A 27,834-nucleotide genomic window follows, 5' to 3' on the forward strand; every position below is an offset into this window, starting at 1 on the left:
TATATATAAAATCTCTCCCTATGGCCTTCCGGCTTCGAGTTTTCATCAAGTCGCTTCCTGGATTTCGAACCTAGAAGGGTGAGGGGCAGGGGTTGGGGGTGATGGGGAGGAGGACCTGAAGGGGACTTAGGCAGGGGGTTCAGAGTGGCCGACCGGCCTGAAGCTCTGCCAGGATCCCTATTCCTGTTCCTCCCACCTAAGGTCCCCTTCCAGTTCTCTCGTCCAAACGCCTCTCATTTCCAAGGGCCCAGACAGAGACAGAGACAGCGAGATACACAGAGACAGAGACGCGGAGGCACCAGCATCCCTCTCCCCCCTTCTGTCCCGCCCCACCGCCCTGACAGACTTCCGCTGTCAGCCAATGGCGCCCACGATATGCCCCAGAAGGGCCAATGAGAGACAGAGGAGGGCGGAAGATTCCCCGCCCCCACTTCCAGGCTTGGTTGAGCCGTGCAGGTAGGTCCGGGGCTGGGGGAGCCGCCGTTGGCACTGGTGCCCCGGGGGGTGGGGGCACTAGTGGGTAGGGGTGATGGTGGGGAAGGGGAGGTGGCCCCGACTAGGGGAACCCGAGGGGGCGGCCCGGCCGGGAGGCTGGGGACCGAGGGGCCCGGGCAGCGGACGCCGCCGAGGGCCCTGGAAGCGGCTGGACTGGGGGAGCGGGGACGCGTGTGTGGGGCACAGGGACCCCCGCCCCGCGCCCACCCATAGGCCTGGGCCGCCGGCCGAGTGGCCACAGGGCCTGGCTGCCCGGGAGGCGGGCCGGGGCCGGGGGCGCCGAGCAGAGCCCGGGTCTCCAGGCCGAGCCGAGGTGGGACGGACCGACGCGGAGAGGAAGGGAAGCTGCATCCCGCGGGCCGCCCCTCCAGAAGCGAGCGGGGGCAACGGCCGCAGGCGCCCGTGCCCCGAGCCCACTCCCCAGTCGCCCCCTTCCTAACAAGGGAATAGGGCAGAAGGAGTCGCCCCGCTGCGGAAAGCTGGGAGGGGGTAGGTTTGGGACTGGGGTCCCGGGTGGGGGGAGGGGTGAGAACTCGGGCTCTCCCCTTTCCCTCCTCCTTTGGCTGGCTTTGAAGGTGGGGATCATAGAGGGGCTCTTATAGCCGCCTGAGACTTGGGGCAAGAGTCACCCCTCTGCCCCCCACCCCCCAAAAAATCCGGTGAGCTGTAAGGAAAGTGATGCCAAGTCTTCGAAGCCGAAGTGACAAACGCATAGCAAGAACAGACCCACTCCAGTTTTTTTTTTTTTTTTTTTTTTAATTTTTCTGAAATGTGGGTCTTAAGTCTTTGATTTTTCGAAATTTATTTTTAAAGAGGTGGGTGCTGTTATTTTTGTCCGTATTCGGGCAAGCCTCCATTTTAAACGAAGCAGTAACTGGTTAAGCTGGAATTTCATTCAGGCCTAGGACTTGAATAGGGATCCCACAAGAGGTCATTGGGTCCATCCTTCTGTCTCCAGGCAAAGCTGCCTCTCTCCCATCCTCAAAATTATGTTTGGTCTGCTTTTAAAGATCTTTAGGGAAGAAGTATCTTCTATTTGCTAGTAGTACTTCAGTCAAGAATAGCTTTTATTATTTTTTTAGGTGGAATCGGCTCTGAAACTTAATTTAAGTGTAATAAAACTTAGGACAGAATGATCAGAGAGATTTTAATTTACTAAATAAAATTAAATGGGGCAAGGGTCTTTTTTAAATGGTTAATTAACAAAATACCTTTCAATAATGTGTATAAAATACCTTGGATAATCATTTTTTTTTCTCTGTGGGATTTTGGTTTTCTAATTGTTTGGTAAGCAATTTTATATTATCTAAAGTATGGTTACATATTTATTTCTCTTTTTTATGTAAAACCTGTTTCTACTTATGTATGCAGATATACATACACATATTTGCTCTTTTCCAAATGGGACTGTATTTGGTACACCTTTTTAGGATAATGAGATAAATAGTACTTCAGATCTCTCCCCAAATAGCTTAACCTATTTGTATATTCTTGATTTTATTTTTTTTAGTCTAAATGAAAGTCCTCTCTTTCAGATACCTTCTTGATACAAAAAAAATTTCCTACCCCCTCATACCTGGTGACTGAGGGAATTACTAAGACTCCCTTGTTGCTCGTTTCTGAGTATTGTCTGAACTATTCCTGACACTATGACTGCTATTTGCATACCTCTCAAGGTAAGATGTGTTATTTTTTTCATTTCTGGTCTCATTTCATTTATTTTTCTTTAGAACTGAGAATATTCTAATCCTTGAATTTGCTATTCTTCAATCTCGTTACCTGATACCCTCTCCCCTCAAAAACTGCTATTATGTGCTTTCTAGGATTGATTGGTTACGCCTTACTTTGTATTGCTACTGCTTTTGATTATTGGTATTAAAATATTAACGAAGTTCTCAAATGAATTTCCATTATAATCATGTGTTCATCTTTTTAAATTATGGCAGCCTACATTGTTGTAAAATTCTGTTCCAATCCCAGCAGGACGGATTGGCAATTCGGACATCCAGGTCCACTTTCAAACAGGTACTTTAGAGTCATAGGTACTAGGGTGTGTCCCACTCTTGCAAATCAGTAGCTGATTCATGTGTAACAAAAGATGTGTCATTAACCATTTGTTTACTCTGAAACTTCATATAGTATATTAGAACATTCTAAGACCTGGTTTACATGAACAATTTTTGGAGAGTCCTTCTGCTACTTCCTAGTCCTTTGCATGAGATTTTACCCTATTTTTCTCAACAGGTAGCACTTGTGCCAAGTTTCATCTCACAGGGTAAATCTCATTTGGGCAGTGTGAACAGATAACCTAAGGATGAAAAAGCTCCTGTTGATGTGGTGATTCTCCAGTGTCTTTTCGCTTTTTCTAATCTCCTGTACTTAGATGGCCAAAAAACTCTCTATTAGGACTAAACAGAGGATAAAGCTTAACACGTATGTAGGGAGGAAGTGGGAGGAAGTACAGAGAAAGATAGGGAGTGATGGAAGCCCTTCACCAGCTTCATCTTCCTTTGGGTTAGATACTAGTATAGTTAAAATTATTGTGTGGTAATCTGCCCTGTAGAATTCCAGATTGATGCAGTGGATAAATCAGAGAATAATGCAGTCTGTGTATCCTAAATATTTGGACTTGTGGGAAATCTTTAGCTAATGTAGACCAAGTTCTCGTCTTCATTTATGTTCCAGCTGCTATTGTTGGATAATGAGTGCTTATATTAGTATAAAGGAGGCCAAAGTGACACAGTTTTTCCAGCCGTTTTCCCTATAGAGTTGGAGGGATTGCATGGGAAACACAGCCAGAAGTCCTGAACCCCTAGGAATTGGAGGACCTTGTATAAGAGTATTTCTACTTCTTAGCAAGTGTTTAGCACCAGGACCTGGTAGCCTTTATGCTCTTTTTTTTTTTTTTTTTTTTTTTTTTTTTGTCTTTTTCATGACCAGCACTCAGCCAGTGAGTGTACCGGCCAGTCCTATATAGGATCCGAACCCGCGGCGGGAGCGTCGCTGCGCTCCCAGCGCCGCACTCTCCCGAGTGCGCCATGGGCTCGGCCCCGCCTCTGTGCTCTTTAAGAAGCAGGTAAGGGGATTGGGATCAATATATTGGATTTCATTTTACAGTTTCTTTTGTTTTAACTAATGTATTAGGTACATGGAGGACCACTTTTTAAGATATCTGTAATGTTGAAGGTTTTAACTCTAGACCTCTCTGAACTTGGGATGTTATAATACAATAACCCTTGAAGTTGTACCCCTGGCATGGCAGGAATCCGGAAGGGAAGTCAAAGCTCCATATTGTGTGAGTTACCACCTGTTAACTACTTGAGATTGTAGTTATCTGGCTTCCTTAATTTCATGTTCCCTACCAATTCTTTGATCAGCAGAAAACACCTTCTAGGTCTAAACACATTTCTTATTTGCTAACATTTTCCTCTTATTTTTATTACTTAAAAAAAACTTAAAAATTGTAAAAAGTACTTTTTGGGGGAGGAGGATAGCATTGAGTTTGAGGGCTGGAAAATAAAAGTGGAGAGAGGGAACTGTATTCTTTTTTTTTAAAGGATCCGAACCCATGGCTTTGGTGTTGTCAGCACCACACTCTCCCGAGTGAGCCACGGGCCGGCCCTCTATTCTCCTTTTTAACTGTGAATGTCCTTAAAACATTTCTGAGATGTATATTCACATTGGAGCTACTTATTTTTATTTTTTAATTTTATTTTCTTTTTTCTTTTAATTTATCAATATATTTTACAATATAGTTGATTTTCATGTCCCTTTACCAAATTCCTCCTTTTCCTCCCTCCCCCCATCATCATATCTGTGCACTTAACAAAATCAAGGAATTGTTGTGTCTTCTTCCCCCCCCACCATTCATTTGTATATTTACTTATTTATTTTTATTAGCTCTCACAAATAAGTGAGAATACGCGGTATTAGGAGCTACTTATTTTTAAGTAAAAATAAATGATAGGTTAATTAAAGTGTGTACTTTGAAGGCAAAATGTTCATTTTCTGCCTTTTTTTTCCTACCACTATACTAACAAGGCTCATTTTCTGTAGTTCTTAAGCTTTGTTTCCAAATATCTTGTTTTAGAATGAACTCTGTCATTCTGTCAGGTATTATTTAAGTGTTAGACCTGTGTATGTTCTTGTTTCCCTGCTTGTAGAAAATGGTGCTGAACCTCGCCCTTTTCATAAGCCAATGTACCAAAGTAACATAAGTTACAAAAGAAAAATAACTTCAAACAAAACCTCCTCAATTTAAGGCACTCTTGTTAATTAGAAGTTCCCATGAAAATTATTATTTATCTCTTTTACTCTCTATCAGGGGTCTGCACCTTTTTTAAGCCTGAATACTGCCAGCCATGACTAAGCAATATCAATGATGTTTCTAGGTCCAGTTATCAGGGTTAGGGTGGGTGCAAAGGGACAGGAACAGGCAGAAGAAGGAGAATTGGGCAGGTTGGAGAAAGAGCAAAATAATGACCAGGAGAGAAAAGATATGTAGTTGGCCCTTGAACAATTCGGGTTTGAACTGCACAGGTCCACTTTATATGTGGATTTTTTTCGATAAATATATTGGAAAATTTTCAATTTATGCATTCATGATATACCTCACTAAGCAGTTAAGTAGCTTACCTAACAATAGGCTATTAGTAGGCTTATTAGTAGTAGTTAAGTAGTTAAGTAAAGTTCTTGGGGAGATAGAAGTTATATGTGGGTTTTTGACTGGCAGAGTCCACTAAACCCCCTGCATTTTATTCAAGGGTTGTCTGTATGGTCTTTGGTTTGTGACATGGAGGCACCATCAGTTGTCATAGGGGCTGCTGGGTGCCTTGTGTGCTAGACTGAATGATGATGAAAGCAAGTAAAAAGTATTCTTGACAAGCAAAAGGACAGAATTAAGATTAATTCAGTATGATATTGAAAGATCTCCAAGATATATAGTTAAGTGATAAAAGCAAGATGCAAAACAGCATGTATGAAATTTAGTTGCCCTTCGTGTTTTTGGAAGAAAAAAGGAAAAATTTATATTGGCTTGTAAATGCATAAGAAGAAACTTTAGAAGAATAAAAAAATTGTGACATTGGTTACCTGTTAGGTTTAGGATTTGGGCAGGTAGAGGACAGAGTGGGAAGAAGACTTCTCATTGTATTATATCTTTTTACACTTTCAATGTTTGGGTCAAATTAAAAAAACTAAAAAATTTCAAAAAATTTAAAAAACCACATCTCAATCCTTACCTCTTTTTTTCTCCTCCCATGTCTAAAAGTCAGAGAAGTGGCAAGGGGCCACAACTGAGAGAACAGAATAGTTCTTGAACAGTGGTTGAAGGGTTCTGTAATCTAGGACACATGTTCTCTTGGGATCTTGAAGAATTTTGAATTTGTAGATGTATATTTCTAATCTTGAACTGCAAGGTCAGGAGTTAAAAAAACTTCACTATCTCTTCAGGTTTTAGTGAAAAAAAGATTTTCATTGTTTATTTCCTTAAGTTGGCAGTTAGATATAATATCAACATTCTTGGCTGTGCGATCTTGGGTGATTTTCGTAATCTCTCTTAGATTCAGCATCCTTCTTTGTACTGGAAATAATAATAATAATAACACTTCAGAGGATTTTTGTGTGCATTATGTCAGTAAAGGACATAGGGAAGTATCTGGCTTAGTGAACTACTGTTATTATAATAATTACTATTAATAATAGTTCCTTATAGCCTAGTGGTAAGAGTGGGGGCTCTGGCTGTGTGATGTCCCTCGCCTCTTCTCTGACTTTTAGACATGGGAGGAGAAGAAAAGAGGTAAGGATTGAGATATCATTTTTTAAATTTAAAAAAATTTTTTAGTTTTTTAAATTTGATGCAAACATTGAAAGTGTAAAAAGATATAATACAATGAGAGGTCTTCCCACTCTGTCCTCTACCTGCCCAATTCCTAAACCTAACAGGTAACCATTCATTCAGGTGACTTCATTAACCTCTTAGAGCCCCAGTGTCCTCATCTGCAAAAAGGATATAATTGTAGTACTTAGACCCTAAGGTTTAAATGTGTTTATTGATGTAAAGTGCTTGGAATAGCACCTGGTAGGTGCTCAGTAAACATGAGATGCTAATTTTCTTTATGACATCTGTTTGCTAGGGCTACAGTAACAAAGTGACATAAACTGAGTGGCTTACAGAAGAGAAAACCTGTTGTCTCACAGTTCTGGAGACTAGACGTCTAAGGGCCAGGGCTTGCTTCCCCTGAAGGCTCTAGGGCAGGGTCTGCTTCAGGCCTCTCTTCTAGCTTCTGGTAGTGCCTTGGCTTGGGCAGCATAACTCCAGTCTTTACTTGGAGTTCTCCCTGTGTGCATGTCTTTGTGTCCAGAATTTCCCTTTTTTTAATAAGGACAAGTTATATTGAATTAGGGTCCACCCGAATGACCTCATTTCTCATTTTAACTTGATTACCTCTGTAAAGACTCTATTTCCAAATAAGCTCACATTCTGAAGTATTGAAAGTTCAACATATTTTTTGGGGGGACACACACAGCTCAATCCATAACAAAATCCAATAGCCTTCTTTCTTTCATCCCCAGACTTGCATCACTCATCATGGGTGGTAGACTCTCAGCACCTATACATAGGAAATGGAAATTTGGTACAAATAGGTACCACGACTTAAAGAAATAGATTATTTCTTTAGGCTTCTCATGCATTTATTTTTAATATGTATTGATTTTTGTTATTATTGAGACTTTAGATTTACATAAAATTGAATCTTTAGAAGATAAGATTATTATTTTTTTTTTTAGTTATCAGTAAAATTCTGATTTGAAAAATTAAGGTCAAGATTACAGTCTTGTTCAGATCCCTGTACTGGCCAGCTGCAAAAAAAAAAAAAAAAAAAAAAAAAAAAAAAAAATTAAATTACAGTCTTGCTTTCCATGTCTTATCCTTTGTGGAGACTGATGGAACCGTGAGGTTTCCAGAATTTGCAAGAACTAGGCCCATGGGTCTAGGGCTTTGGGAGCTAAGGATACCCAGTAATGTTGGATTAACACCCCTTTCCCCTTGTGAATGAGGAGATGTTTTGTATATTCAATCAGATGCCATATTTGAAGAAACTGGCATGGTTATCCTCCAAGACTTTGTTTCAAATTCTCATTTTTGGGGTCACACATGGGTCATCTCAGAAATAGCAAGAGCTTGAGGAAGTTCCCTACTTGGTAGGACTGATTTGGCCAGCCCCTGCTTTTGTTCCCCTCTTGTTTGCATTTAGGGAAAAGTTTAAACTTTTTAACATGGCATATGGCTGTGGCTAATCTCTCTGTATTGTTTTCTTTCTTTTTGATGGCTGGCCGGTATGGGGAACCAAACCCTTGACATTGGTGTTAAGGGCTGTGCTCTAACCAACTTTGTTGTTTTTTTAAACTTATCTTTGACTACTGGACTGTATGTGTCTGTTTGGTAGCTTCCTCTCCTCAAATTTCTAGTATTAACACTTAAAATTTTTGGAGGGGTGGTTGGCCTTTATGGGGATCCGAACCCTTGACCTTGGTGTTATAATCCTATCTCCTATCCTGAAGGGAAGGAGTTGGTAGTATTGGATAATTGTTGGGCCATTTGAATAGGCCAGGGAGAGTGCTGACCAGGCCGAGGTAGAGCACCAGTGGTGCAGGTTTAGGCAGGGAGAGAAGTTGGGCGGTAGGCAATAGAGCTAGCTCTGGGCATTATTGGCTGGTTTGTTCAGAAAACAAAGGGAGTAGCCATAGTAAGTTGTGGAGGCTCAGAGAATATATTCAAGTACTTGAAAAAAAAAATGATCTTTTAAAAAAATTATCCTTTTTATTCTGAACAGTTTAGTGGTTTTAGTTTTTGCTAGTTTTGTGCTTGTTTAGAAATCATCTTGTGAAATGTTCGCAATATAGATCATAATTACTGAAACAAGCAAATGATAGTGAAAACAGGGGAAAGGAATAAGTAAGTAAGTAAAGAAATAAACTCTAAAAATATGTAAATTAATGTTATGATTCTAAAAGTGTCTACTACTGTGCGGGCTTCTTTAGAAGTTAAACAGAAATTAAACAGCTGCCTTGCTTACAAAGTGTGCCCCCAGCCTTGACTTTGCCTCTTAGGTAGAGCACATATTGTCTATCAAAGAAGACTGCCTTCCTGGGCCCATCCCTGTCCCTGTCTCTATCTCTTCCCATACTGGGCTCGCCCTGATGATTTCTTGATCTATTTTCAATCTTTAGCATCCAACATTCCCTTTTAGCTCTTCTCTCTCAGCTTATAAATGACTCAAGTTTAAGAATACAAAACCCTTAAACCTCAACCACTGGTCTGTCTCTAGGTTCTACCTTTGTGTTCTGCCGAAATTGACCTTGTAGATTCTATTGCCAAATTTAGAGGATCCCTTTCTGCCCTTATCTTCTGAGGCCTCTTGTGGTCTCTGACACTGAACCATTGCTCCACCCATAAATGCTTTTCTCCCCTGCTGTGGTGGTGGTCCTTTCTGGCCTCTTGTCTTCATTTCTGAGAGGCATTGTAGCATGGATTCTGGAGCCAGATTCCTAGAGTCACATTTCCGTTCTGCTACTTACTGTGTGTCCTTGGGAAAGTTATTTAATCTCTCCGTGCCTCGGTTTCCTCATCTGTAAAATAGGAAAAATAATAGCACCTACCTTATAGGAGTTTTGTAGGGAGGAAATGAATTAATACATGAAGAGCATGTAGAAGAGTACCTGACACACAGTAAAGTATGTATGATGTGAGTAATGGCTAACCTCATTATCATCGCCATTTCTGTCTACTGTTTTGCAGTTTTCTTTGCGGACTGTTTTCCTCTTTTACTCCTAAACACATTAGTGTTTGCTTTACCTTGACCCTCTCTCCTCTCACCCTGTTCATTTCCTGGGGGGATATCTTAGATAAATTTGTGCCTCACTTGCCATTCATATGCTGATGATTTTTTTTCCAGCTCTGACTAGTTTTCTGATATCTAGTCCCATAGGCACAGCTGCCTCCTGGACATCGCCACTTGGATGTTTCATGGACATTTAAAAATGACCTCTTTATACAATTCATCAAGTCCAACCTCTTCCTTGTCTTCATATCCCAGTGAATGGTACCATCACCCACCCGGTCACTCAAGTGGGGGATATGGGAGTCCTCCAGATTCCTTCTTGTGCCATCTTAGTCAACACATTCTTGAGATACAAGCTTATAATGTTTTCTTAGTCACCCCCATTTCCCTTTCCGAATTAAGATCTTCATCTCCCTTTTGCCTGCATGACTTTCAGTTGCCTTGTAATCATTCTTTTTGACTGCCTTCTGTCTTCCAAGTTGCTGCCAAAGTGATCCTTATAAAATACAGGTCTCCTCATATGATCATATCTTTCCTTCCCCATGGCTCTCCTAGTTTTCAAGGTAAAGTTCAGATGCTTTTGCCAAGCACCCAGGCCCTTGGTTTTCTGGCCTCTGCCAGATCATCTCCTTCAGTCCTTCCTGAGCATGCTGCAGTCAGTGTGGTACAGTACTGTTTGCAGTTCCTTCTGTGCCTCTGGGCTTTCATACAAGCAGTTGCCTCTGCTTAAAATGGCCTTTACTCTGTTCTGGATGCTTACTCCTCTTAGTTCTTTAATAACAGTGGTGATAATAACAGTAACAACAGTGGCTGACACTGAGTGCTTCCTATGGGCCCAGGTATTGTCTTTGAGTGTGTGTGCCTGTGTATCTAGCACTTCTATGGTACAGTAATTGCAGGTTTGCTTCTCTTTTACCCTGGCTAGTCTCTAAGTTCTTGAAGAGTAAGGGCTGGCTCTTAACTTTATCTTTACTGCTTCAACTTGATGACGCTTAGTAAATGTTGTTGAATGAATGGTCTAAGGATTGCATTGTTGGACTTGGAATGTGCATCTTTAGGAGGGTATCAGTGGAAAAGCTGAGTCAGTCACATTCATTCGCCAATCTTGGCCTAACCCTTTGGGACTATAGGTTAGTTTAAGTGTGAGCAGCTTTGGAATAAAAATTACAAAGACTTATTATTTTTAATAATCTTCCATTGAATGCTAAAGGGCATAGGTATTTTTGTTTTCTTATTTTTGCTTTTGGAAAAAGAGAACCAGTTTGCTGAGAGCCCAGTGTCATCTGGTAACTAGAATGTTTTCACATTATAAGAATAAAGTGTAGGAAAATGAGTATCATTTAGGCTTGTGATTACCTACCAGGTAGAATATTTGGCAGGGAACTGATTATGTTAGAATTCATTGTGACATTAGTTCTTGCACATTAGTTCTTTCTCCATTTCACTTACTGTTAAGCATGAGTTTAGACACACAGCATTTTCTCTTTTATCACTGTGTATAAATTGTGTTTTTAGAAACAGCCCAAGGGCTGGCCCGTGGCTCACTCGGGAGAGTGCGGTGCTGGTAACACCAAGGCCACGAGTTCAGATCCCTATGGCCGGTTTGCTCACTGGCCAAGCGTGGTGCTGACAACACAAAGCCAAGGGTTAAGATCCTCTTACCGGTCATCTTTAAAAAAAGAAAAGAAAGAAACAGCCCAGAAGATGGGCAAACTTATAATTGTAGCCCACAGTTTATCTGGCACTTGACCATGGTGGTAATTTTTTGGCCAGCAGGGGGAGCTGAAATCACTGATATGTGACTCCATTTCCAGTGGCTTTTTAAAAAAAAGTTTGTCAACCAAGGGAGAAAGTAAGAAAAGCTTTACTGACAAAGAACATGATTAGAGTTCACAAAGAATAAAAATGACCAAGAGGCATATGAGAAACATTTTTATTCTTTTTTTTTTTTGTCTTTTTCGCGACCGGCACTCAGCCAGTGAGTGCACCGGCCATTCCTATATAGGATCCGAACCCGCGGCGGTAGCGTCGCTGCGCTCCCAGCGCCGCACTCTCCCGAGTGCGCCACGGGCTCGGCCCAAGAAACATTTTTATTCTGATAAGTAATCAGAGGAATGCAGATTAAATGACATACTATTTTTTACCTATCAAATTGGCAATTGAACTGTGCTGTCAAAAGTGGTGAGAGGACAATCTCCAAAACTGCTAGTGGAGTGTGCATTGGGCTCAATTTTCCTGGAAGATATTTTGGCAACTATGTCGACAAACCTAAAAATATCTTTTAAAAATTCCACTTCCAGGAATTTATCCTAAGGGGGAGGGAAAAGAGATACATAGAAAGATACAACAAAGATATTCATTGTAGTATTATTTATACGAGTGAGAATTGAGGATAAACCTAAATGAGCAGCAAGATTAATGGGAAAATAAATTATGGTATATTTAAGGGTGGATGATTATACAACCATAAAATAATATTTTTGAACAACTTTTAATGTTTTAGGATGTTGAGTATATGATAAATGAAAAATCAGGACAGAGATCTATATAAGAAGAATTTTAAATGTATAAATGTAAAGAATATATATAGAGAGGAGATATATATGTATAGAGAGAGAGAGAGAATATAAATATATCATACATACACACATACCTAGATATAAGAATGGAAGGAACCATTCCAATAAGCCTCACTGAGTCTGTTAGTCAGGGGTCCATCCAGCCAATTGTTCTGTCTAAATTGGCATCAAGAGATGTTTTGGGGTGAAGTATTGTTATTTTATGAGATGTTAACCTCAGAAATTTAGGTCCTCACCTCAGACATCACTTCTATCCTGTAGGACCCCAGAATGGACTTAATATACATGAATTTATCTAAACACTTCTGGATTCTCTTTTTAACTCAGAAACCTCTTGGTGATAACACATTTCACAAGTTTCTTTTATCTATTACAGAAAGACTACCTTTTCAAGATTAAAAACTTAATATATTGTATTGAGATTTGGTAAATAAATTAGTATTTATTATATTGATACATTTTCTGATTTTGATCAAATGTCCCTTGGCTTTCATGTTTCTCAGTTGAAGATACTTGATTATTAAATTGAATCTCCAGTGAAACCTCCCCCAGCCTCGTCATTCCATTTTCACATCTTTGGATCTTTGCCAGCATTGCTTTTCCTTTCTGTAAACTCTCAGAATTGCATTTTAGATATAGCTAAACTACGATTTGGTAAAAGGATAGGAAAATGTGTTCTATTTACAGTATTTTCCTTGTCGTTGCCAATAGAATTTGGTCATTTTTTTCCCTTTTTTTGCATAGATGATCACATTGTCTTTAGGGAACATTCTATAATTATTCAAAAATTCCTTTTTTGACCGGAAGGCATGAGTCCTTTAAGTATAACTTAGATTTCTTCACCTATAAATGCCTTACTTTTCATTTGTTCATGCTGTAACATACCTGCCATTTTTCAGCGTGCAATATTTTAGCCTCTCATATCTCAGTGGGCTTTTAGGGATAATCCAGGTTAAGAATCATTTTTTTAGTTAGGTCTGATGCTTAGAAAACTTGAGTTGAAATGTGCCCCTCTGGAATTTCCACTTTGGGCCTAATTTTGTCTACTCAGGAACTGCCTAGAGCAAGTCTAGTTTCTCTTCTGCTGGACAGCCCTTCAGATGTTTAGACATCTTTCATGCTTGCCAAAGTATCTCTAAGCTGAAAATAAATCCTAGTTTTTACAAATGTTTCTCATTTGATCCACTTAGAGATCCTTTCCATCTCTGTTTCCTAACTTTTCCAACTCATTGGATTTGGTATGGATTTCATTATCAGGAAGGTTTTCATTCCATCTTCAAAACGGGGAATTCTCTGTATATCTTTCATATAATGTATTAAAATGTTAAATATAGCATTTCCAAAACATCACCTAAGGTCAGTCTTCTGTTTATACATCTTCATTTGGAGATAGTGCCTTAGACATAATTTTTTATGTCTAAATCATGCCCCATCTATAGTAAATGATCTCAACTCTGTGGTCACTCAGTCTTTCAAAAAATCACCTTTTATTTTTAATCTTTGTATCAAGACTTTCATGAAAGCCCACATAAATTATATTCACATAATTACATTCTTCACAGAGAATTTGGGTAGACTGATGTGTTGTGATTTTCTCTTTTAGAAGCCCTGTTGTCTTTTCCTCAGAAGGTTATTCATGCTGATGTGTCTTCTGATCCCATTTCTCTGTTAGAGATTTGCCAGTTTGGCCTATTTGAAGTTGCAGCTGGAGCCTGTCTCTTGAGTTACATTGATGGTGTTTTTTTGTTCACTTTTGTTCAGCAAATATTTATTGAGTGCTTAAATATGCCAGGAGTTGAGCAAGGGCCTGGGTAAATATAAAAATAAAGGAAACAGATCTGGATTCTGTCCTTTTGGGATTTATACTGTAGAAGATCGTTCTCATATGACTGTCAGCAAGTATGTTCTGCCCTGCAGTTTTATAATTTACACTTAAATTCCTTTCAAACTCTGATAATAATTTGGGTCGCATGACTACCTGACATCTAATACATTAGTTTGGAAGCATCTTGTTTGTTTAATGATCAATACCATAAATGATTTGTGTGCTTTATTTGTTTTTTGTTTTTTTTGTTTTTTTTAAAGATGACCAGTAATGGGATCTTAACCCTTGACTTGCTGTTGTTAGCTCCATGCTCTGCCAAGTGAGCGAACCGGCCATCCCTATATAGGGATCCGAACCCGTGGCCTTGGTGTTATCAGCACTGCACTCTCCCAAGTGAGCCATGGGCTGGCCCTGATTTGTGTGCTTTAAAGAATAATTTAAAAATAGGCTTTTCTCCTCTTCCCTCTTACCATGCTACTTAGTAATTAAAATTTTTGGTTGAGCACCTGAATTTTTTGATCTCTTGCTGTCAGTAAAATATTTTAAAATTCATCTCTATGCTTTGTATGGCACATTTGCTTTTTAAATACAATTTTAAATGTTAACTAACTAAAGCCAGACTAGATTTTGGTGTATGTTGTATATGTGTTTTCTAAAATCAGGTAACCATATAATACATTTTTTGTTTTTCTTGACTGTATGAAATTTTGGTTAAATGTGTTTTTATCTCTATTTTACTAGTGGGTTATATATTTCAGTTTCTAATTATAATTTAGAAGCAAGTTTTATTATATATGTACATCTTAGTAGGTTCTCATATTTTTGACAAAGTATTTATTGTATTTAAAATTTTATATCAGGGCCAGCCTGTGGCTCACTCGGGAGAGTGTGGTGCTGATAACGCCAAAGCCGTGGGTTTGGATCCCTATATAGGGATGGCCGGTTAGCTCACTTGGGAGAGTGTGGTGCTGACAACACCAAGTCAAGGGTTAAGATCCCCTTACCGGTCATCTTTTAAAAAAATTTTTTAAAAATAAAAAATAAAATTTTATATCATTTCCCTCCCAAAGAAGTTTTGTGCTGTTAAACACACGGATTGCTGAACCCCACTTTCTGATTATTATTGCACTTTTCAGGTTTCTGGATCATTGGGCTTTAGAGTTGAAAAGAAACAAGCTCTCTTGTTTAACATGGGAAGAAATTGAGAGCAGTTAAGTCATTTGCCCAAAGTCACATAGCTACTTTGTGGTAGAGCTAGAACCAGACTGCCAGTTCAGCATTAATTATATCAGTCATTACTGGGGGATAGACTTGTGCTAATCACATTTACACATTAAGACCATATACAAACAAAAAAGAGTTGTTGATTTACAGAGGAAAAAAATAAAATGAAAAATCTGGCTTGGAAATGAGTTGGCTGATCATCATATTCTCTCCTGTTCCGCACATACTCCCCCTCTCAGATCCTTGTGTATTTGTGGATTAAGGTAACTTCTTTATACCCTGGATAGTGCTGGGGATGACAATGCCAAATTCTTCTCTTTGAACTACCCTTTTGTAGAAGCCTTGCCAACCATCTGTTGTAATATTCTTTAGGCAGAGTATAATACTGTTGCTTTTGTTTAAGCTTTTAAAATAATAGTACATTCCAGTCCTATGTCCCTAAAGATAACCCTTCCAGTAAGAGGATTTTATGTTCCTTAAACTCTTTACTTGTGATATCCTAGCTTCTTCATTCCTGTAGGTAACTGATTGTATCAGTGACATATTGGGTCTTCCTCATTTCATTCTCACATAGAGAAATTTGGAGTAAGTTGAGTTTGAAGGGAACCTAAGTTTTGATTATATACTGCTGGCAATGAGTTTGCAAGTATAATGTGAAGGCAAATTAGTGCTCTGAGGTATTTTCTCAAGGGGAAATAAATGGCAGAATTATGGCTTGCTGTCTCCTGACATTTACTCAAGTGGTTCATCATATTTTTGCGAAGTGAAATTGTTTAAACAGTGATTGCTATTTTGGCTTCATCTTTTTAAAATAGCTTTATTGAGATACATTTCACATATCATAAAATTTACCCATTTAAAGTGTACATTTAAATGCTTTTTTAGTGTATACATGGAGTTGTGCATTCATCACCACAATCTAATTTTAGAACATTTTCAACATTCCCAAAAGAAACCCTGTATCTATTAGTAATTAATTTCTATTCCCTTTTCCCTCCCAGCCCCTGGTAACCACTAATCTACTTTCTATCTCTATGGATTTGCATATGCTGAACATGTCATATAAGTGGAATCATAGAATATTTGGTCTTTTGTAACTGGCTTCTTTCACTTAGAATTTTTTTAAGGTTCATCCATGTTGTAGCATATATCAGTATTTCATTCCTTTTCATGACTGAATCATAGTCCACTGTCTATGCCACATTTTTCTTATCCATTAATCATTTGATAGACATTTGGGTTGTTTCCATCTTTTGGCTATTATGAATAATGCAGCTATAAACATTCTTGTACAAGTTTTTGTTTGGATACCTGTTTTCAATTCTCTTGAGTATTTACCTAAGAGTAAAATTGCTAGGTGATGTGGTAACTCTTAACTTTTTGAGGAATCACCATACTGTTTTCCAAAGCAGCTGACCATTTTATATTTCCACTAGTAATGTACGAGTATGAGGATTTTATTTTCTCCACATCCCTGACAACATTTGTAATTATTCATTATCTTTGATTTTTTGTTATAGCCATCCTAGTGTGTGTAAAGTGGTATCTCATTGTGGTTTTGAATTGAATTTTCTTGATGACTCATGATGATGAGATCTTTTCATATGCTTTATTGGCCATTTGTATTTCTTCTCTGGAGAAATGTCTATTCAAATTTTTTGCCCATTTTAAAATTAGATTGTCTTTTTATTGTTGAGTTGTATAAGAGTTTTTATGTACTCTGGATATAAATCCTTTGTCAGATATATGATTTGCAAATATTTTCTCCCATTCTGTGGGTTGTTTTCAAATTCATGATGGTGTCCTATGTACAAAAATTTGTAATTTTTTTTTTTTTTGTCTTTTTCGTGACCGGCACTCAGCCAGTGAGTGCACGGGCCATTCCCATATAGGATCCGAACCCACGGCGGGAGCATCGGCGCGCTCCCAGCGCTGCACTCTCCCGAGTGCGCCATGGGCTTGGCCCAAAAAATTTGTAATTTTGATGAAGTCCAGTTTATCTGTTTTTTTCTTTTATTGCTTGTGCTTTCGGTGCTGTATCTGAAAACCATTTCCTAACCCAAGGTAATGAAGACTTACTTTTTTCTTCTAGGAATTTTATTGTTTTAGCTCTTACATTTTGGTCTATGATCCATTTTAAAATGAATTACAATTAATTTTTGTATATGATATGAGATAGGGGTCCAGCTTCGTTCTATAGCAGGTGAATATTCAGTTGTCCCAGCATAGTTTGTTCAGAAGACCATTTTTCCCTCATTGAATTGTCTTGGCAACCTTGTCAAAAATGAATTGATTGTCAATGTGAGGGTGTATATCTGAACCCTCAATTCTATTCTCTTCATCTATATGTTTATCCTTAAGACTGTAACACACTGTCTTGATTTCTATCTTTGAATTATGTTTTTGAAATCAGGAAGTGTAAGTCCTTCAACTTTGTTCTTCATTTTCAAGAATGTTTGGGTATTCTGGAATCGCATTGAATTTGAAGATCAGTCCTAGAGGGTATTGCCATTTTGACAGTTACATCTTCTGATCCATGAATATGGGATATCTTTTCATTTAACTAGGACTTCTTTGACTTCTTTTGGCAATTTTTATAGATTTCAGAATATAAGTTTTTCACTGCTTTTGCTAAATTTATTTACTTGTGGGTTCCTTGGGATTTTCTATATACAATATGTTATCTGTAAATAGAGGTAGTTTTACTTCTTTTCTAACTTGAATGCTTTTAATCTTTTTCTTGTCTATTTTCCCTGGCTAGAACCTCCAGTACAGTGTTTAATAGAAATGGTGGACATCCTTGTTTTGTTCTTAATCTTAGGGAGAAAGCATTCAGACCTTCTCTTTTAAGTATGATTTTAGCTGTGGGTTTTTAATCAGATATTTTAGCTGTGCGTTTTTTATAGATACCCTTTATCAGGATGAGGAATTTCCCTTCAATTCCTAATTTGTTGAGTGTTTTTATCATGAAAGGGTGAATTTTGTCAAGTGTTTTTTTCTACATCTATTGAGATAATCATGTAGTTTTCATCCTTTATTAATATTGTATATTACATTAGTTGGCTTTCAGATGTTTAACCAACCTTAAGTTAAATTCCTGGGATAAAACATACTTAGCAAAGGTGTATAATCCTTTTTATATGTTGCAGGATTCATTATGCTTTGTTGAGGATCTTTACATTTATATTCATAAGGGATATTGGTCTGTAGTTTTCTTGTGATGTCTTTGGTTTTGGTATCAGAAAAAAAAAATCTGGTATTTTTTTTGGCTGTTGGCGTACAGAGTAATAATAATCTTATTGAATAAGTTGAGATGTGTTGGCTTTGTCCTTAAATAATTTTGGTTTAACTTGAACATTCATTTAGCAATAGTAAATTCTAATTGCCACTAATGTTTAAAAAATGATCTATTATTGAACTTGTTGAGGTCAGAAGAAACCTAGAAGCCTCCCCCAGGGCAATAGCAAATATTTGAGAATGAAAGGGGGATGCAGAATTAAATACAATTGGATTAGGTCACACATTTTCCTTTTCTAGACTTTTTGTCTACCTTGAGATATTCAGGGTAGAGGTACCAAGTCCAGCAGTTTAGATCCTTGCCACCTAATTGGTTCCCTTAGTTTTCTCAGTTTTATTTGGGATACTTGTTTTGTTACCTCATTTTGGTTATGCCATAAATAACACCTAATTTTAACATTTCTGGGATTATTTAGGCAAGCTTCAGAAAAGGGGCCAGAAAAGAGTGGAATTGAAAGCATAGAGCTACCAAAATTTTACTAATTGTTTTCTGATCACCTCTTAGTTTTGAGGGATTTTTTTTGGCTGCTGGCATACAGGAATCAGAATCCTTGACCTTGGTGTTATTGGCATCACACTCTAACCAAGTGAGCTAAGCAGCCAGCCCCTTGAGTTTTTATTTATTTAAAATATCAGTGAATAGAAGGGATAATAATGGTGACTATTTTTTTCCAGAGGTACTACACTGTTTAGCATGCAATAAGCACTCAATAAATGTTTATAAATGAATGGGAATTAATGGTAGGGCTTTAAGAGGATATCCAGCTTTATTGAAAATTAAAGAAAATCATTCAAGTTAGGAATACAAGTATTACTATTGTTCTGTTATAAAAATTTGATGTCCTGGCCTAAATATTATGAGCAAAGGTCATATTTTGATATTGTCACCTCAGATATTCTGGGAAGTATGAGTAGTTTCTTTCCCACCCCCCTGCACAGAAGGATTTTTTTCCTTTTCTTACACCACAGACGATATAGTTTTTTCTTTTTCTTTTTTGCAGCTGGCTGTTACAGACATCCAAACCCTTGAACACGCTCTAACCAACTGAGCTAAATGGCCAGCCCTATAGTTTCATTTATTTATTTATTTTTTTCAAAAAATGACTCGTAAGGGGATCTCAACCCTTGGCTTGGTGTTGTCAACACCACACTCAGCCAGTGAGCCAACCGGCCATCCCTATATAGGATCCAAACCCGTGGCCTTGGTGTTATCAGCACCGCACTCTCCCGAGTGAGCCACAGGCCGGCCCTATAGTTTCATCTAACTATTGTGTTTTGTTTATTTTCATTTTATCTTGTTTGTTCTGCTGGCTGAAAGTTGGGAAAGCTTTTGTTAGATAAATTTGTGTCTAACTGTGATTGTGGGAATTATTTTGGAATATGGTTGAAAATACTGAATCTTAGATTGTATAATTTTTGTCATAATTCAGAAATGAAAAAAGATTGCTGTTGAGAAAATTATATATGATTTAGTAAATGAATGACAGAGATAAGACAGGGACTTTAGCATTTCCTGAATTCCAGTTATGTTCTCAGTAGCTTATGCTCTCTTATATAATATTATACCCATGACAGTTTATATGTTAAGTATTTTCAGATTTCATCATCTGCATAAAGGCACTATGTTCAGGGGTTTTGGGCCATGCATATTTATCTATAAATGATCTAAACCAGTGTGTCTATAACTTTTCCTTTAAAGTACTCCCAGGGTCTGGAGTTGTTTGGAGCAGCTTGCCACGAGCATGACATGTCTCTGAAGACTCCTCCTCTGTTGAAAAAAATGAGAATTGTGCATTTTGCTCTGTAATATGCTTGTGTTTATTTTAACACCAGTATATCTGATTTTACTACAATCATAGATTATACTGACACTCTTGTTTATTCAGTGGCTTCAGTTTTTCCCTCATCTGTAGCTATGTATTCCTGAGTGTACATAGAACACAGTTCAAGAATCCGGGAATTAGTGGATTCAAAAGCAATCAGTGTTCCTTTCCAAGAATGGTGTGCCTCTGCATTGGAGGGAACAGGTGTGCTATTTCTCAAAGTCCCTAGGTTTGCTGTGCCATCAGAGCAAGATTTTACAAGTTGCATTATAACTTTGGAATGAGCAACTGATTTGAAAAATAATTTTTGTAATGCCTTCTACATTGTGCACCTGTTGCCTCCTTTTCTCTTTGAATATTTTTTTCCTCCGACTCTCTTTTATCAGGCCCTCTACAACTTGGTTATTCACAGCTGCCTCGAAGCTCTTCCGCGTATTTACCTTTATGTTTTGTTTGGAAAAGAAGTCAGGTAGTTTCTTGGTAAATCTTGGGCAAATTCTGACATTTAAGTTTATTATCTGATACAGTGTTTAAGTCCTGGGAAGATTGCTTCATTTGACCTTGCCTGCAAAATTCTTATATTACAGCACTACTTCTGACTTTTTTGGTGAATCACACATTCTAGTTATATGAGAATTTAAAAATGTTCTAACTAAAGTTCAAAGCATTAGAATTAATTAAAATCCACCTAAATAATTATTGTAATTTTTTGTTTGTTTAATTTAACTCCTTAAGGAACTTTATTACCATAGCCATATAAAGTTTTGTTTAAACTGCATGCACTAGAAGTCAGTGCTGGTGTAGTTACTTTCAAATCTGGGGCTGCAGGGAAGAAAACTTAGAAATCTTGGATGTCAGATTTTAATGGTAGCTGATGGCCTGTGACAACATGACTTGTTACTTTAAGTGATACAGCTGTAGTCAGTTGAATTTTAATGCTCTGGATTATCCCAGAATAAATTATTTGTTTTTAGGAGTGCTTTCAGGGTTAATCTGTAACATTACTTATCGTTCTCATTACTAACATAGTTAAATCATCAGGCTGCCTAAGAATTAGTTTTTCTTCTTGATGAGTATTGGATTAGTTCTGAGTGAGAAAGTAAGGTGATACTCTGTGTAAATTCTAGAGTTTGTATCCCTGTTATGAGGAGGAATATTGTCTTGTTTTTAGGTGGGATTGAAACTAAGGAATGCTATGCATTCTTAATACGTCACCATTTACAAAATGTTTAACTGCCTTACGTTTTAAATGCCTTAACTGAAAGTTTGTTGCTACTGGACTCAGTACATAAAAGTATATGATATTTTCAATCAGTCGAAGCCTCCATTTAATGAAAACAAATCTTAATTTCTGAGCTTTGTAGTCATTGTAATCAGTGTAAGAATGCTCTTTTACTTGCATTTGGCCAAATCTTGATACTTGTGAAACTATTAAATAGGTAGTAATGTTTGGGTTTATATCACGTGTGCACTTCTCATTAACCAAGTGAGTAGCATGTTTCTGTTGGAAGGAAGGAGGTACTTTGGGAAAAGTGAAAATCAGTGACCGAGAACCCTCCCTGATCTGTGTGTCCTTCAGCTTTTAGGCTTTGGGTGGTCTCCTAAATACTTCTGTTGGCCTCATTTTCACACAAATAAAATATGGAAGTTGAACTAGATGGTCTTCCATATTCGTTCTACATCCCAACTTCCATCCCCTTTCTACCTATTCTTTAAGTTTCTTAACTTTGGTTCAGCATCCTGGCTTTTTGTTTAGTATTTAGCTGGTTAAATATTAACATGAGAACATGCATCAATTTCAGTTTAAAGGTGTTTCTTTCATGATATAATTTCAATATTGGCTTTTAAATAGATTGATGTGTTCATTTCTGTGATGTCTGGAATACAGTCTTGAGCTTAATAGGTAGTCACTAGACTGTTGTTGAATTAAATGGATTTTAATTTTTTATGTGGCTTTAGATTTTTTATTATATATAATCTTTCTCAGAATTAGAATGTTTTTAGGGAGCTCAAAGTATTTGTAGTATATAGTGTTACCTGGGTTTATGAATGAAAACATTGTTTGCTGGAGTCTAGAGACAGGGATTTGAAGTTTGAATTAGGGAAGAGGTGTTGACCTTTGCTTAACTTGTATTTTAACATTTGAATTTTAGAACTGCGGAAAATAATTTTATTCATGAGTAACAATAGTAATAGTTAAATTTATGAGGAAAGTACTATTATTATCTCCATTTTACAGAGGAGAATAAGTACTGTGCCCAAAGTAACACAGCTAGTAAGTGATGGAGGCAGGATTAAAACCTGGGGCTACCCCTGGGTCCCATGCTCTTTATTACTATACTATGCCTTCTTTCATTTATACAGCAAATTCTTACTAAATATCTCCTTTGTGCTAAGCTCTGGACTAGGTCCCAGGGATGTAATGGTAAGTTACAGAAACTAGGCTCCTGTCCTTTTGAAACTAAATGGTTTAGGCTTCAGAACTTTGTCGTGAGTTAATATAATAATTGCTTTTTTTTAAGGGCAAAAAAAAAAAAAGTAATCTTTTGTCCTTTAGAGATTAGTTTGTACATATGAGGACTGAATTTGTGATAGAATATTCTGTTTAGGAACTTCTGGTTTGTCAGGAAGTTTATGGTAGGGAAGTTAGAGAATGCCTTTTTGGAATATGTTTATTGTATATGATGAGAGTAATAGATCTGAAATTGGAGTAACCATTGTTCTTGCCTTCAAGGGCTTTCAGGCTGGCTTAAGGAGGTAAGACTGATATATGAAAACAACTTCAGGAATTACAAAGAGAATTTAATGAAGGGTAATATAGTGCCAATTATCTACATTATTGTTAAGTGAAATGAATAAATGATGACAGTGGTGTGTTGGAATATATAAAATGAATCGGAGGTGAATTGTGGAGGGGGAGGAATGAACAAGGAATGATGGTGAGCAGAGAGTCCTCTTTTTCTAGGCAGAAAGAACACAAAGACATGGATGCGTACAGAGTTGTGTATAGGAGGGGTCATTTCTGAGGAATAAATAAATTAGTTGTATAAAATATGATAATATAAATAACTGTAAAGTAATATGTACAAATACTCAAAAATATGAAAAATTAATCATTATGTTTTTAACTTCAGGTATAAGAAACCTAACTCAAATTGCCTTAAACAATCAAATGTTTATTGTTACATTTTGGTAGTCCAAAAGTCATGCAGATGTCAGGATTTGTTGATATAATGGCTTCATGCTGACACCAAGGACCAAGTTCTTGCCAACTCTCTATTTTGCCCCCTTTGATACTGGTGGCATCTTTATGCTTGCTGCAAGGTGACTGTAGCAGTTTGAGGTGTCACTGCCTGAGAAGAGGGACTGTTTTTTCCTCCATCTTATCTTTAGTACTGAAGAAGCTTTTCTCAACGGTTCTCTCCTGGAGGCCTCCCAGGGGGCTTCCATTCATGTCTCGTGCTTATTCCTAACCAGTCATTGACAAAGAGAATGTGTTAAAATGAATCAGGCTAGAGCGTTTATTGGATAGTCAACCACGATTTTTCTAAGAATGATTTGAGAAGTGAAGTATGTGTATAGGTGTTTTAATCAGCCTTGACATCCAGTTTTTCTGGGAGAAATTTTAAGAAAATGTATTTCTCTTCCTAAGATTTTTGTGTCTTAGGGATTCACCTTTGAAGGCCCTTATTTGTAAAAATTGTTGCCTAAGCAGAAAGACATCTGATTTTAGATGAGAATGTAAAAGAGGTTGACTAGGTCCCATAAACACTGTGAACTCCTGACTTTTGCGCTAAGCAATGAGAGAAAAGGAAAGTTGGAATTTATTTTCCCCCCAAATGCATGATTTTAAAAGTGAGCATTATCTACATTTCTCCTAATCTATTGGAAAAATGTATTTCATAACCTTTACTATTTGGGGACCTAATTAAATCTGACAGTTGAGTTTTTCTAAGAGTTGGAGCAGTAGTAAGATTAATTATTTTGTGGTGGGTGCCCTTGAATATAATATTTAAAGTATACACTGCAAAGGGCTTTGCCTTATTTGGTGTTTTTCATTCTGCTAATTTAGATTGCAGAATCCTCAGATTAGGGCTCTTGTTCGCCATCTATTGGTCCTGGAATTGTGTTAACATCCTTCTGTGTTTTGTGGAATTACTATTTATGTGGAGAGATGTGTGTGTGTACACTTTAAAAATCAACTAAATTTTCTTTCCCAGGATTATCAATTAAAAAGCCAAGACTAAGGATCTCTTTTGGATGTGTATACAAGTATATATATATATATTAGTTTATTCTTTGTGTAATATGACCCTATGACTCTAAGCTGCCTGCTTTTGGTATTCCGGAACCATGACTATACTTGAGAGTGTGAGTTTGAGTACAAATGGAAACTCACAGAAATTTAGGTGCAGATGCTGTAGGAGCTGGTGAGTTAATGTAACTCTGTGGGCAGATGAAAACTTCTGTAAAGATAGTGAGGGTGTTTTTTGACGAGCAGAAGTGACGCATAACACCGGATATTGGTTCGAGTAAACCACAAAAAAGTATTGAGTATTTTGCATCTTCCTTCTGCTGAATTTGATGATTTAATTGTTGGAACCATTTTTTTCTTCAGTCATTTAAACTAATTTTGATGACTCCTAGGTGACTCTTTTAAATCTCAAAGCACTGAACTCATCTTTTGGCAACTTTTTCTTTCTTTCTTTCTTTTTTTTCCTTGGCTAGTTCTGGGATCCGAACCTGTGACCATGGTATTATAAAGGCTTTGGAGGTGGTGGTGGGGTGGGGGGAGAGCTGGCCTGCACAGGGATCGAACCCTGGACCTTGGTGGTATCAGCACCACCTCTAACCAACAGAACTAACCAGTCAGCAACGTTTTCTTTAGTTTTAAAGGATGGTGGAATCATACTTTGGTTAAATGTGACACTGCATTATATTGTTGAATTTTTTAAATCTGGAAAAAGTTTTATTATTTTAAGGCCCTATTTTGGGAAAGGCATACAATAGTGTACAGACAGACTGGTCATGAGAATGATAAGATACCACCACTTCAAAACCACTCTGGGGGCCGGCCTGTGGATCACTGGGAGAGAGTGCAGTGCTGATAACACCAAGGCCACGGGTTCGGATCCCATATAGGGATGGCCGGTTTGCTCACTGGGTGAGCGTGGTGCTGACAACACCAAGCCAAGGGTTGAGATCCCCTTACCGGTCATCCTTTAGAAAAAAATTTAAAAAAATAAAAAAAATAAAACAACTCTGATAGGGAAAGTGGGAAGTTTGCTTTTTGTTGTGAGATCTAGATTTCTCTGTGGAATTCTTTGTTAGAACTTTCAGCATAGCAGTGAACTTACTTTTGGTGGCGGCAGGAAGCATAAATACTCATTGTGTAATGCTATTTGCCTGTTTTGGCGGATCTGCCAAGCTCTGACACCCCAGACAAGACGCGTGCTTCCTGACGAAAACTACAGTTCCCAGCGGGCCCGGCGCTGGTGGGCCATCACTTCCCCTCTGGCTCCCGGCTGCCCCTTCCCTGGCTGGCCCGACGCGGGCCTCGACTCGCGCCTGCGCAATGGCGACCTGCGCTCTTCCCGCCCCCCTCCAGTGGCGGCTGCGGAGCGCGGCGTTGGGGCTAGTGCCCAGTAGTGCTGCAGTGTACGGACGCAGGCCGCTAGGACAAAGGGCGGGCGGCAGAAACCGGTTCACTGGTCAGGGAGCTTCCTACCCGATTCAGCGCACGTTTAGCCCTGGAATAGTGTGGCACCGACGGTCTTAGCCTGTTTACTACACAGTGCAAACAGTTCCTCGCTCACGTCCTCTCGGTTCGCCGCGCCAGCCCGCGTTGCCCCTCATAGCCGGCGCGCGGCACCGCCGGCCCCAGCGCGGAGGGAATGTGACGGCGTCAGTGCCTCAGGTTAGCCTCACCTCGGCCGCAGCAAGAGTCCCGCTCCCGCTTGCCGCAGTGCCGCGTGCCGCCGCCGCACGTCCGGGGCAGCTGGGGCCCGCAGATGGAGGTGAAGGAACAGCGGCCGCGGCGAGGAGCCATGACTGAGGCGGCGGCGGCGGCCGCGCCTCCTGGCGGCCCGCGGGGGCGGCGCGGTGGGCGCCCCCTGGCGGCGCGCCGGGGCGGAGCGGCCCTTCGCCGCAGCAGCCGCAGCCGGCGGAGGCGCTGCTGTCCCTCCTCCCCGTGTCCCCGGCGCTCGCCCGCTCGTTCGCTCGCTCCATTCTCCCTCCGCTTCAGATTAAAGGGGGGGAGGGAAAAGGAGCTCGGCCGCCATTTTCCCAGTGCCGCCGCCGCCGCCGCTACCGCTCGCCGAGCCGGCGGGAGAACCGAGCACCGTAGCGAAGCCGACTCTTCTCGCCGCGGCGGCGCGGGGGGCGGCCGGAGCGCGCTCCCCGGCCGGCAAGAGGCGTCCGGAGGTGGCGGCCGGGGTGCGGGCTCGGGCTGCAGACGGCGGCGCTTGTTTGTGCGGGGCGGGGGGGCGGCTTCATCCTCTGCCCCCGCCTGCCCGCCCGCCCTCCCGGTCGGGCTGCGGTCCCCGGCCGTGCCCAGGTCCCGCCGGAGCGGAGAAAGGGCCCGAAAGAGAAGAAAAAGCGGCCGCTCCCCGCCGCCGCCTTCCCCTCCCCCTCCGCCTCGCCCCCCCGCCCGGAAAGTCAGGGCGGCTCCGGGCGCCGGGGGGGAGGAGAGCGGCGGGCCCGGGCCGGAGCCGCCACCGCGCGCCCCCGCCCGCCGCCGGCCGTCGGCGCCCAGGCCGGGGGGTTGTTTGCAAACTGCGCCCATTTTGTGGGGCTGAATCCGCCCGGGCTACGCTTCTCCATCACGTGGTAGGTGCTGCTACTGCTCCTCTCCTCCTCCCGCTGCCCTTTCTCCTTCTCGCTCTCTCTGTGGCTCCCATTTCTCCCTCTCTTTGTTAGTTGTAACTAGAAAGGCAGGGCAGGGGAGGAAAAATACCCGGAACTTTAAATGGCCTCTCCGGGCTTCCCCGCTGCGGGTCCGGGCTGGGAGTCGCCCCAAGGGCGGGGGTGTGCGGGGGCCTTTCCCCACCAGCTGCCGCCTAGTTCGCTAGGTTTTCCTTTGGCGTTCTATTTAAAAAGGCGGCCTGAAGAACATGATTTATTCGCTTAAAAAAAAATTCCTGAACAAACTCTCGCTCTCGCCTTGAACTTCTCATGACTGCAAAAGGCCTTTCTCTGCTCGAAACACACATCTTGAGCGATTGACGATTTGTATCACAACTCTGATTGTTTCATTTATTTATTATTTTGGTTGCCTGTAAATTGAGGTCACTTATGTTTTCAGATCTAGTCTCCCTCAGGCGGACGTGTTTGGTTTTTTTTCTTTTTTCTTTTTCTATTTAAAAACTAAAGAGGAAGAGGCATTTATTTGCTTTTCAGTGAGTTGGAATCTTACCCCCTTTGGGGGGGGCTGTTTTCCGTCTGACGGTCTTTTGATTCTCTGCAAATAGTTTGTTTTCTGTACGATAAACAGCCCTACTCTCAGGTTTTATTTAAAAGTCCTTTTGTTTTCTGTTGTTGGAATCCCAGTGTGGATTTTTAGAGAAACGTGTTACTTAACTATTGCTTATTGATTGCCTTGGGGAGAAGGGGTGTCATGATGGCGCCACTTTAAATTGCTCTTTTCCTCCTCCGTTTTTTCCCTCTTTATCCTGGAGGTCACTGGAGCATATTCCGTGACCTATTAATGAAACTGTACTTGAGAGTGTTAGCAGTGCAACTCGTAGAGG

At 39.9% G+C, this 27,834-nt stretch overlaps 1 protein-coding gene across 2 annotated transcripts in view; it reads left to right on the plus strand.

The window, feature by feature from the left end:
* The first annotated feature begins 2,085 nt into the window (after positions 1–2,085).
* The window catches only part of KANSL1 (KAT8 regulatory NSL complex subunit 1), a 190,208-nt gene continuing 164,459 nt past the window's right edge, over positions 2,086–27,834 (plus strand). The window contains exon 1 of one of the 2 annotated variants that reach the window (XM_063080902.1): positions 2,086–2,171. The gene's annotated coding sequence lies outside the window, so the exon portion shown is untranslated. Of the gene's footprint in view, positions 2,172–26,346; positions 26,915–27,834 lie in introns of those variants that run through there. The other variant, XM_063080901.1, reaches the window with a different exon arrangement.

Source organism: Cynocephalus volans, chromosome 16 (genome assembly GCF_027409185.1).
Source record: "Cynocephalus volans isolate mCynVol1 chromosome 16, mCynVol1.pri, whole genome shotgun sequence".
NCBI lineage: Eukaryota > Metazoa > Chordata > Mammalia > Dermoptera > Cynocephalidae > Cynocephalus > Cynocephalus volans.